Genomic DNA, 13,076 nt, shown 5'->3' on the forward strand with positions numbered 1-13,076 from the left:
TGATTGCTAGTATCACTCAGCCCTCTGTGAACAGTAAACAGCCATCAGGTGCTAATGATCCATTGTTAGGCTGATGGTCCTTCTTGAGCATGTGATCAGCACAAAAAAAGAAACTGTACAGATGACCTGACTAAGCATTGTTGGATTGTATACCTGGATTATTGAGCATGGACTTTGTTGGTTTTAAACTAGTTTGACATGAATGTCGATAAGGAAGAGGGCCGGCACCAGAGGAGAGGGCGTGACAAAGACACCATCTTAGCACCAACATAATTGGTTTGTTCCACTTTGGAGTAAGCTGTTTAGGGAAGAATCAGTTTTGTGTTGTGTGTTTCCTTGACTGATGAAGCCTTCTGGATGGAAGGTGAAACGTTTCAGCACAAAAAAGAAAAAGAAAAAAAAACTGTCCAGATGACCTGACTGAAAAATGTTGGATGTGAACAGCTAGTTTTGTCTGTCAGCAGCAAACTGTATGATGTATGAATGTGTGTGTGTAGTAGAGTGTTGTATGAACGGGTAAATGAGGCACATGTTGTTGTAAAGAGCTTTGAGTGTCTTGATAAGATAAAAAGGAGCTGTATAGGTGCAGTCCATTTACCATTTCAACACACATTTACAGTGCCTTGAGAAAGTATTGGGCCCCCTTGAACTTTTCAACCTTTTGCCACATTTCAGGCTTCAAACATAAAGATATAAAATTTAATTTTTTTGTGAAGAATCAACAACAAGTGGGACACAGTCGTGAAGTGGAATGAAATTTATTGGATGTGTCAAACTTTTTAACAAATAAAAACTGAAAAGTGGGGCGTGCAGTATTATTGGGCCCCTTTACTTTCAGAGCAGCAAACTCAGTCCAGAAGTTCAGTGAGGATCTATGAATGATCCAATGTTGTCCCAAATGACTGATGATGATCAATAGAATCCACCTGTGTGTAATCAAGTCTCCGTATAAATGCACCTGCTCTGTGAGAGTCTCAGGGTTCTGTTCAAAGCTCAGAGAGCATCATGAAGACCAAGGAACACACCAGGTAGGTCCGAGATACTGTTGTGGAGAAGTTTAAAGCTGGATTTGGATACAAAATGATTTCCCAAGCTTTAAACATCCCAAGGAGCACTGTGCAAGCAATCATATTGAAATGGAAGGAGTATCAGACCACTGCAAATCTACCAAGGCCCGGCCGTCCCTCTAAACTTTCATCTGGAACAAGGAGAAGATGATCAGAGATGCAGCCAAGAGGCCCATGATCACTCTGGATGAACTGCAGAGATCTACAGCTGAGGTGGGAGAGTCTGTCCATAGGACAACAATCAGTCGTACACTGCACAAATCTGGCCTTTATGGAAGAGTGGCAAGAAGAAAGCCATTTCTCAAAGATATCCATAAAAAGTGTTGTTTAAAGTTTGTCACCTGGGAGACACCAAACATGTGGAAGAAGGTGCTCTGGTCACATGAAACCAAAATCAAACTGTATGGACACAAAGCAACACAGCTCATCACCCTGAACACACCATCCCCACTGTCAAACATGGTGGTGGCAGCATCATGGTTTGGGCCTGCTTTTCATCAGCAGGGACAGGGAAGATGGTCAGAATTGATGGAAGATGGATGGGGCCAAATACAGGACCATTCTGGAAGAAAACCAGTTTGAGTCTGCAAGAGACCTGAGACTGGGACGGAGATTTATCTTCCAACAAGACGATGATCCAAAACATAAAGACACATCTACAATGGAATGGTTCACAAATAAACGTATCCAGGTGTTGGAATGAACAAGTTAAAGTCCAGACCTGAATCCAATCCAGAATCTGTGGAAAGAGCTGAAGACTGCTGTTCACAAACGCTCTCCATCCAACCTCACTGAGCTCCAGCTGTTCTGCAGGAAGAATGGGCAGAACTTCAGTGTCTCCATGTTCAAAACTGACAGAGACAAACCCCAAGAGACTTGCAGCTGGAACTGCAGCAAGAGGCGGAGCTACAAAGTATTAACGCAAGGGGCCCAATAATACTGCACGCCCCACTTTTCAGTTTTTATTTGTTAAAAAAGTTTGACACATCCAATAAATTTCATTCCACTTCACGATTGTGTCCCACTTGTTGTTGATTCTTCACAAAAAATTAAAATTTTATATCTTTATATTTGAAGCCTGAAATGTGTCAAAAGGTTGAAAAGTTCAAGGGGCTGGATACTTACACAAGGCACAGTAGTGAATCACACATCTCTTCATGACAACACCTCCCTCCTTCATGGTTACTCTACTGAATGACCGAACACAAGCTATCACACGATGAACACAACGTTAGACAACCAACTGACATGATTAACAATGAACATACATTTTATCCCATATCACCCCTGAAGCCACGTGACCGACGTTCAACCACAATCATCTCAGTGAGAACGAGGACCCATCCCCCAAGAGATCCATGTATTGATGAGGGTTAAAATAAAGAACAGTGTGACCAGTGAAATTACAGAACAGGTCACAGCCGAACCACTGACACAGGACAGGAGTGTAGGGAGGGGGGATTCCCTGTCTCCCTGTGAGTCATGTGACCTCCGTGGAGCAGGAGTCAAGTCAGATTTATTTATAAAGCTCCACTTTGATAACAGCTGCTGTTTTTAAATGTGCTTTATAAATAAATTGGACTTGACTCCTGCTCCCACTCAGTTCGACGTGACACTTGACCACTGTACGGGCGGCAGATCGATTTCTTTCTTCGACAACCAGATCGGTCACTTTTAACGTGACAGCTGCATCACATGCACTTCTGTGTTTTCCATTATTGCTGAACTGATGAGCACGGTCTGTGCATGACGCCTACAATAACTGATCTGAAGAATTTAGTGCGAGTGCCTTTATATTAATACCGTATTTTTTGGCCTATAAGTTGTGTGTTTTTTTTGCATAATTTACATACACTGCGACTTATACGCCAAAGCCTATTTATGGATTGTTTTCCATATTTATAAACCAATGTTTGTCTGAGATATGACCGTATTCATTCATTCTGACTGAAAATATTGAACACCACCGTTTTAGAATAGAATAGAATAGAAACAGCCTTTATTGTCCCACGGATGTGAAATTCCAGTGTATCAGCAGCAACAGATAAAAAGATTAAGAAATTTATAGATTTCACACAAAAGTTCCTAAATGTTAATAAACAACACAATATATAAAGAAATAAGATAATATCAATAATAATGTTCAATATGTATTGGAATGTGTATTTTCAGCCGCTATATGGCAATCGAGTAGTATGGCATGCCGTTGTGTCGTGTATTAGGTAAAATTGGCTATTAATGACACAGTTGTCTTGCCATAGCCTGCCTCCTTCGTCCAGATCGCCAGCGTTTTCTGATAAGCACCTACTGAGAAGAAATTTACTCTGTGACGGTGTAGTCATTTAATGTGAACTCAAAGATAATTAAAAAATGGTCAGGTTGTCCTCAGGCTGTTTCTGTGAGCAGCAAGGTGACCACCTGCCTAAAACACGTGATTGTTGTACATGAGGATTGTTTTGGACGGGTGCGCTCTGTTTGCACGTGTTAACAGTCTTCTTCTGAGATTCCAGCAGGAGGTCGTCTTGAAACACAGCAGTGAAGGCTGCCTATAGGACAGATCTGGTTGGCAGGCGGTAGACTGAAGAAGTCCTCTGGATGGGAGACAAAACTTTTCTCACTTAAAGAAACTGGTCCAGATGACAAGATTTTTTTCATTCATTCAACCTTTATTTCTACAGGTTCATCCCACTGAGCCTCAAGGACACATTTACAAGAGAGACCTGAATTTATTAACAAACACTGATGACAACGGTGAACAATAATAATCATAAAACATGTATACAATTATTTTTTTTTACAAGTTAAAAAAAAGGCAACCAAAAGGACAATCAAAAAGAAAAGTAGCGAACAAACAGCTAGATTTTAAAGCCTTGTAGAAAACTTTTTTTTTTTAATTTAACTATTTAATTTTAAAATTTACCCTTTTTTGTTACCTGAATGACTGAGCTTACAGTCTTTTTTTTAATTACTTTATTTAAACAGGTAGTCTGATCAAGGCACGTCTCTCTTGGGGGGTGGGTCCCCATGACTCAATGGGAGTACGGTACCTCATTGGTTCATTGTGGTTGTCTGTTGGTCACATGGCCACAGAGAAGGATTATGGGTAAAATATATTTTCATCATGGATTATTTTACATAGCTGTTTAGCATTGTTCTTTTAGTGATTAGTCTGTTCTTGTTAGCCCATGGTCTATGTGTTCATCGTGTGTTCGTCCAGGGGTGGGCAAAGTTTCTGACTCGCGGGCCACACTGGGTTCTAAAATTGGAGCGAAGGGCCGGGCCAGGAACAGATGGGTGGAGTGTTTGTGTGATGTTACACCCCGGTGCAGTAACAGTCATCGGGACATAATTAATTATGGGCGATTCCACATTCTGCTCCACTCAGTGGTGTAGTCTACGTGATACGCTGGTATATGCCATATATCCTCTGGAAAAGCTTGGGAATTTTTGTATAACCACTTAAAAGTGTCCGATGATACGTGACATATCATTGGGCACGTGTCATTGGCACTTGAAACATTGAAACGTCGGGGCGAAACGCATCGTAAATGCCCTCTGAGGCCAGCGATGTCAGGCTGTCTGCCTGGGAGGAGCCAACGAGAGACAGGACCGCCCCCCAAAACCATCTTAAACTAACCATCTAATTTAACCATCAAACTGGTTGGTCCACTTAAGGAGTGTACTGCTTGGTGGGGAAACAGTTTACTTGGAGCTCCTCAGACTGATGAAGCCCTCTGGATAGAGGGTGCCAGAGCCCTATATAGAGAGAGAGCTGCGACACTCTTTGAACTCGCCGATACGCGGTCACGTGGTTCATGCAGCTTCAATAGTTCCAAACAGTTCATCCTGTCAGTCAGTTTGAGCGGCTGCTGGTGCAACATAACACAGAAATCATCTTTTCTTACTTTACCTGACGTCTTTCAGTAATTATTGATCAGTAACGAACTGATTACTGATTATTTCACAGACTATGCATTTTATCAAAGTGTCTTTAGAAGCAGCTGATACATTTATCATTAAATTTTAGAAGGAAAGAGACTGCAAACACATATTTGTTAGAAAAAAAATGTATATGCAATACAATGATCAGTATAGCCATGTCAGTGTTTTATAACGTTACACACGTTAAATAAAGATCAGAGTAACTCCTGTTATAAAGTTATTCTGATGTTCTCTGCAGGATAATGCTCCACCTTGTCCTCCATGCCAGTAGTTCAGATCTGCTCCAGCTTACCTCAGATCATCTGGATGAATTCTTGATTTCTATAGAAGATATTAATTCAACCTTTATTTAAACAGGTTCGTCCCATTGAGCCACGAGGACTCATTTACAAGAGAGACTGAATATAATTGTTGTATTTGTAGTTTTTTATGGCACCAAGTACCTGATAACTGAGTTGATTGTAGCCTGACATCTATTGTAAAATTGTAATTCTTTGATTAAAATGTTAATTTAAATGAAACTGTTTCTAGTTAAAATCATAACAGATGACAAAATAAGTGTTAACTGTGCAAAAGTACATTTCCAAACAATTTATTATAAAATATGTAAAATGTAAAACAAGCTTTAATAAGTACTTTAACTGACATTTATACTGTTTATTAATACATCATCTCAATGAACCTGTGATAGTTTAATAAGTTTCTACAGTTTATTGATGCTGATTTATTCTTGTAATAATTCTTATTTCTTGTTCTGTCTTGAAAGAGTCTCATCTCAACTTGACCCATGATCACCAAACACTAAACTAATAATATAAAACTAAAGTAAATGAACAGTCCTGCAGTAAATACCAACTTTGTGAAGGTTATGGTGTTAAAGTAATTTTATTCAAACATCTTGATTCAGCTGTTATTGATTAATAGAAGACAGAAAATGAGATCTTGTACCTTTGTGATACTTTGAATGCAACATTCAGTTCATGAAGTCATTCTCCTCTGGTTTACCTGGAAAACATGAAAACATTGACTCATCTCCACAATCACGTTTTTCTTTAATGATAATGTCACAATTTATGCTGCAGTCTTTGACAAATGATCTATAACTTGAACTAAATGACGTCAGTCTTGTTGTCATGTTGTCATCATTCTTTGTTAAATCAGGTCTCTCTTGTAAATGAGTCCTCGAGGCTCAATGGGATTTACCTGTAGAAATAAAGGTTGAATGAATCTCTCAGGAAAAAAGACCAAATATTTTCTAGTTGAGTTCAGTAACTGGAATTACCATAAATTTAAAAAAGACCACCTTTCAAAATTTAAGCAGTAATAGATATTTTAAAACGCTGAATTAGAAATCGACCCGTTTAAACCGTCATGTTGCAGAGCAGCTGCAGTTCAAACACAACTAGTAATTTAACATGTTTCATTAACTAAAACTGGCGACATGAAGTATTAATGTTGATAAACTGTGGGACAGAACAGTCAGATAACGCTTCACAACGGCAACAAAAGTGTCATATTTTCATAAACTTACCGGAGAAAACATGGAGAATGAACTACGTTCAAGTTGAACCGCTGCTGTTTGGAACCATCTGCTGCTGCATGACCCACGTGACTTCAGCAGTCCATTCTGAGTCTTTGGGAGTCTATGGGAGTCTATGGGAGTCTTTGGGAGTCTATGGGAGTCTTTGGGAGTCTATGGGAGTCTATTGGAGTCTTTGGGAGTCTATGGGAGTCTTTGGGAGACTATGGGAGTCTTTGGGAGTCTATGGGAGTGTCACAACTCTCCCTTTATAGGGCTCTGGAGGGTGCAACATCTTTACAAAAAAGAAACTGTCCAGATGACCTGACTGAGCATTATTGGATACTTTGGACAAGTTGTGCAGGCCCATTAAAAAGCCCAGCGGGTCAAACACGGCCCGCGGACCAGGGTTTGCCCATACCTGTGTTAGTCCGTTCAGTAGCGTACAGTAACCGTGAGTGAGAGAGGTACTTGTCATGAACATGTGGTGTTCACTCTGTCTGTGTCACAAAGACACATCAAAATAAAAATTTAAAATAAAAAAAAATGCTTTTAAAAACTAGCAGTGTTCAAAGGGTGTGGAAAAGTAGTGTCTTACACACGGGAAATGACTGCACATTCTTTCAAGGAATGCTAGCTCTTTGATTTTCCTTCTGAATTTTTCTTTGCACTTGTTTGGGGTAAACACAAAGCCTGTTTAAAGTTTGCCACTCCCTCGTCGTCCACATCCCACCCGACCACCACCCACCCATTGGTGCTCATCCATTTACTCATCGGGGGTCCCAAAACGAGGGCTCAGCAGGTCCGACAGTGTCAACAGAGGAAACAACCACCCCCACGCCCCCACAGCTCTTTGATAAGTGGCACTTCAACAGGGGCTTCCGTTGCACCAACTTTTGTGTTCTCGTGTCAACTTGTACTTCACGAATAAGAAAATTCAGGGCAAACTGTTGCTTCTCATCTCCCTGAGGAACTTTTGTAATGTTTCCATGTAGGGACACTAACCGGGTACTGTTGTGTTGCTGTGAGGGCTCAGTCGAGTGCAGTAACATGAAGAAGAGCTGCACAGCGCTTTGGTTGGGTGTTCAGCTCTCAGGGACAGAGTTCATTCTCATTGGACCTTTATTGCTGTAGGAAAAAGTTATATTTACTGTAAACAGTTTACAGTGCTCTGTCACTATCTCTGGATGTGCAGAATAAACACAGGAACACACTCCCACTCCTAATGTCTTGTAAACACCAGGAAAACACGCACGGACCCACGGATAGAAACCGAGCTACACTCTCTGTGACTCATGCACACACATACACAAACACAAACCACATACTTGTTAGCATAATCACAGAGGATCCACGTTTGCCCACGCCCTAAGATTCAAAGGGCCATGTAGTGTGCACAATGCGCTGACATAAATACACAGCTGCTCTAAAAAAAGCTGCGTGCAAACACATAACTTCTTGTCTCAACAATGTCCGAGCCGTGTTAGTTTTACTGGTGTCCCGGTTGTTATACAAATTGGATAAACTCTTGAAACTCCTCAGTCTCAGTAAGTTAAACTCTTTCCCATCTTGGTTTTTGTGCTGCATTAACACTCTTTTCTGCACCGTGAAGCTCAATCTTTTAAGGCTATGGAAGAAATAAAAGAAAAGAAAGTCACAGATGTCAAGGAAATACAAAGAAACAGTAAAACCCCCAAGTCTGTGGCCATGCTGCATCTGCCAAATATACGGTATCACGATTTACAGAGCAGCTTGAGCAGATGAATCATCAAGCTGCAGCGTTTCAAATCCATCTCAGTGCACAGACGTGCTGTTTCCTGCCTCGTATGTGTTGTGCACTTAAACAGACACGTCAAAGAGTATGTAATGTGAAAAGTGTGTTTGCGCAAGCGTTTTAGGTTAATAATGGTTTTTCCGTCTATCTCTGTGTCCCCACCTTCCTCACCCTCCCCGTGTCCCCTTTCATGAAGACCCTACCTCTTTGGGGCAGGATGTTTTGCCATTAAAACTCCATGGTGAGTTTTGCATCAGCCTTTTTGGCTCCACTGGCAGCATGTTCTTATTTCACCTCCTCTACCTTTATTTTTCTCCTCGTGCATTTTTCAACACATGCCACAGTTTGTGTCGCCGTTTCTCTGGGGACAAAATCAGGAACCAGTCATTTTAGTATTTGTAGATTTTTTCCCCTCATTTGCCCTTTTGCTTTGTATTTAGTTGATTTTGTAGTGTATGAATTATAAATAATTTACATGTTAAATGGTTGTGTTAAAACTAAATTAGTATGTCATTTGACATTGGCTTATCATTATTATTATTATTATTATTACTATTATTATTATTATTGTTGTTGTTGTTGTTGTTGTTGTTGTTGTTGTTGTTGTTGTTATTATTATAACTATTATTATTATTATTATTATTATTATTATTGTTGTTGTTGTTGTTGTTGTTGTTGTTGTTGTTGTTGTTGTTGTTGTTATTATTATTATAACTAGTATTATTATTATTATTATTATTATATCACTATTTTTATTATTGTTATCACAATTATTATTGTTGTTGTTGTTATCATCACTATTATTATTATTATTATTATTATTATTGTTATTATGATCACAATTGTTGGTGTTGTTATCATCACTATTATTAATACTATAATTATTATCACTATTATTATTGTTGTTGTTATCATCACTATTATTATTACTATTATTATTATTATTATTATTATTATTATTATTATTATTATTATTATTATTATCACTATTATTATTATTATTATTATTATTGTTGTCACTATTATTATTATCATTATTATTATTATCATTATTATTATTATTATCATCACTATTATTATTATTATTATCACTAGTATTATTATATCACTATTTTTATTATTGTTATCACAATTATTATTGTTGTTGTTGTTATCATCACTATTATTATTATTATTATTATTATTATTATCACAGTTGTTGTTGTTGTTATCATCACTATTATTACTATTATTGTCATTATCATCACTATTATTATTATCATTATCACAGTTATTTTTGTTGTTGTTATCATCACTATTATTATTATTATTATTATTATTATTATTATTATTATTATCATCACTATTGTTGTTGTTCTTGTTGTTATTATCATCACTATTATTATAATAATAATTATTATTATTATTATTATTATTATTATTATTATTATTATTAGTAGTAGTAGTAGTAGTAGTAGTAGTAGTAGTAGTAGTAGTAGTAGTTTCTCAGCATTTCTTCATTTATTGCTGGATCATTGACCAGGGGCCAACCAGGTCCCTCAGGTTTAATCTCTGCACTCGGCTGGTATTCAGCTGAGTACTCGTCGAAGTATGTGAACGGTCCTTAACAGCACAGCCCTTTGCATTTCTTTGGCATTGACTCTGAGTGGGAGTGTGTCTGGTTTCTCTTGAAATCCTTTCTTCATTGTTCCTAAAGCTCCAATTACAATTGGTATAACTTGAGTTTTTGTGTTCCACGTGCATTGGACTTCTATCTCCAGGCCTTGTACTTTATTTTCTCTGCTTCTTTCTTTAGGATGTTATTGTCATTTGGCATAGTCACATCAAGCAAGTAACACATTTTGTTATTCTTGTCATGGAGCACAATGTCTGGCCGGTTTGCAGAGATGGTAAGATCAGTAGGGATGGTCATGTCCCACATGACGACATAAGCCCCATTGTCAACCACTTTCTCAGTCCTGTGCTCATACCACTTGTCAGTTGTACCTACACCCATTCTCTGGCACAATGTCCAGTGCAGTTACAACCCAACCTTGTTGTGTCTTTCCAGGAACTCTTTTGGGGCCAATATGTTGCAGCCAGAAACTATATGACCAATGGTCTCCTCTGCTCCCCCCCACACACGGCATGCGCTGCTGACCTAAATACCCATCACATTCTTTTGGTGATAGTGGGTGTTTAAGGCTTGGTCCTGTGCTGCAGTAATTAAACTTTCAATTTCTCCTTTGAGTCCTGCGCTCGACAGACATGAGTGAGTTCTTTGTCCACATAATGCTTGTCAACATTATTAGCAACCTGACCATATAGTGGCTTTTCCTTGTAACTTTCTACTTGAGTTGTCATGATCCTGGTCTTAAGCATCAGCTTGGTTTTTGTAGAATTTATGTTTGATCCTACTGGCAAATTATACTTGTTTTTTGTCTCATGACCTCTCTGAATGATGGACTTGCATTGCAGTAGTGTCTTCTCGAACTCTTGAAGAAGTTGGACAAGCCGATTATCAGACTGCTCCAGGTAATTACACAACCCTACTATTGCTGCCTCTTCAGCAGTTTCAAGTTGTAGCGGCCCACGTCCTCCATGGCATTGTGAGATGTGCAGGTGCTCAACATCTGTTCTTGGGTGTAACAGGCCATGTAATGTCAGCAAGATCCTGGTCTTGTAGTCCATATTCTTGATGTCCTACTTGGGCCATGAGAAAATGCCAAAGCTATAGGCAACCACTAACACTGCTAAACTGTTGATTGCAGCGATCTTGTTCTTTGAGTTTAACTCTGATTTGAGAATCATTCTGATGCGCTGATAGTATTCCTTCTTTGTTTTGGCTTTCATGGATTCATCCTGGATGCCATCACCTTCAACAACACCCAGGTACTTGTAGATACCTCCAAGTTCCATGCTTTTGATAGTTTCTTTGTCACTGAAAGTGATATGTAGGCCTGGGGCTAATTTGCCTTGGCAGAAGGTCACTTTAAGGCACTTGTCCAGGCCAAATTCCATTTGTGTATCATTGCTGAACTTTTTAACTACATTTAGCTGTGCATTCAGGTCTGCATCTCCTCTGGCAAAGACCTTGAAGTCATCCATGTACAGCAGATGATTGACTAGCTGTCCTTTTTTTACCTCGTATCCTTGCCTTTTTTCTCGTTTCAGCATGCTGCTGAGTGGAATGAGTGCAATACAAAACAATAATGGGGATAACGAGTCACCTTGAAAAATCTCTTGTTTGAGCTCAATCTCCTCAGTCTGTATGTTTCCTTCACAATAAAACAGGTTCATCTGTGTCCGCCAGGTTTGCATAACATTTGACAAGAATTCTATGATATTTGGGTTCACTCTATAGAGCTCCAGGCTTTGTAGGATCCACTCATTCCACTCTTCCTGGATCTCTGACAGATTCTGGATCTTCTCTGTTTGATGATCCACTGAAGCCCACGGTCATCTCTGTTGCTGGTGGATCTTCTCCTGCCACATGTTGTCCTTCCACTAGACTTTCCATTGATGTGCTTGGACACAGCACTCTGTGAACAGCCAGCCTCCTTAGCTATGAACTTGTGTGTCTTACCCATCCTATGGAGGGCATCAATGATGGTCTTCTGGACAGATGTTCTGTCTGCAGTCTTCACCATATTGAACTGAACTGAAGCAATTTAATGACACCTGGGGAAACGTGTGCAGGTGCTTTGAGTTTAGTAGATGATTAGTGTCACGCTCAGTTTAAAACATTCATGTCCTGCAACATTTGGGCTGATTTCTCCACAATATTCTATTTTTTTTTATTCTGTTTTTGTGGGTTTCATGAGCTGGAAGCCCAAATTATGTAAAAATAAACAAATAAATACTTAAAATTGTTTAAACTGTGGGCCCTGAATCTATCATCTATTAAAGATTAACTTTTTGAATGTAATTATGGAAGCTAAACAACTTTTCCATCATATTCTAATTTTTTGGAAAGGGTCTGTATATATATATATTCCACATTTTCTATCAAAAGCTCAGATCTAGTTGCAGTGAATATCTCCTGTGGTGGAGAAAACTTCTCACTAACAACAGGGAGCAGGAATAAAGAGGTGGAGCTTTGATGATTTTGCAGTGTGGCTGTATTTGACCTCATTACTCACAACCTCTTCTTGGACCTGCTCCTACAGGTGGGACAGGTCCCTGGAAAAGTTCAGAGTTCAGTCATCACAGATTCTTAGCTGGAGGTGATCTGGTCGGTGCACCACCGAACCAAGCTGCTAGAAGAGACGTTCACGTTCAGATGATGTCGTTTCAAAAGCGTTAACAAGTTCGACGTGTTGCTGCTGCAGATCCACTCTCTGTGAAACAACGTCGACACACAGCTTTGGATTGGTTCACTTGTCTTTTAACAAGAAAGACATAATGTTCCCAAACAGGAGACCACAACGACATGCTAGGCTGCTAATGCTACGCGTGCTGCAAGATAATAGCACCGTGCTGAAACACGCTTAGGAACTTTAGTTCCACGGCACATAATCTGTCGTTAATAAAATTTAATTAATGAAAAAATAATCGAAACGGTACACACATGGACCGAACCGAACGTGCTGTACTGAAATGGTATACATATATATGTATACATTTATGTTTTTTAATTTTTTTTACAGTATATATTTTATACCATTTGTTTCCATTTAACCTTTATTTATCCAGGTTAGTCTCATTGAGCCTTGAGCTTTCATTTACACACACACACACACACACACACACACACACACACACACACACACACACACATATATATATATATATA

The 13,076-nt window shown here is 39.0% G+C and overlaps 1 protein-coding gene across 1 annotated transcript in view; it reads left to right on the forward strand.

Annotated features, from left to right (window-relative positions):
• The window catches only part of bcas3 (BCAS3 microtubule associated cell migration factor), a 640,166-nt gene that overhangs the window by 178,837 nt on the left and 448,253 nt on the right, over positions 1 to 13,076 (forward strand). The window lies entirely within an intron of this gene.

Source organism: Nematolebias whitei, chromosome 6, assembly GCF_014905685.2.
Source record: "Nematolebias whitei isolate Nwh7 chromosome 6, NemWhi1, whole genome shotgun sequence".
NCBI classification, from domain to species: domain Eukaryota; kingdom Metazoa; phylum Chordata; class Actinopteri; order Cyprinodontiformes; family Rivulidae; genus Nematolebias; species Nematolebias whitei.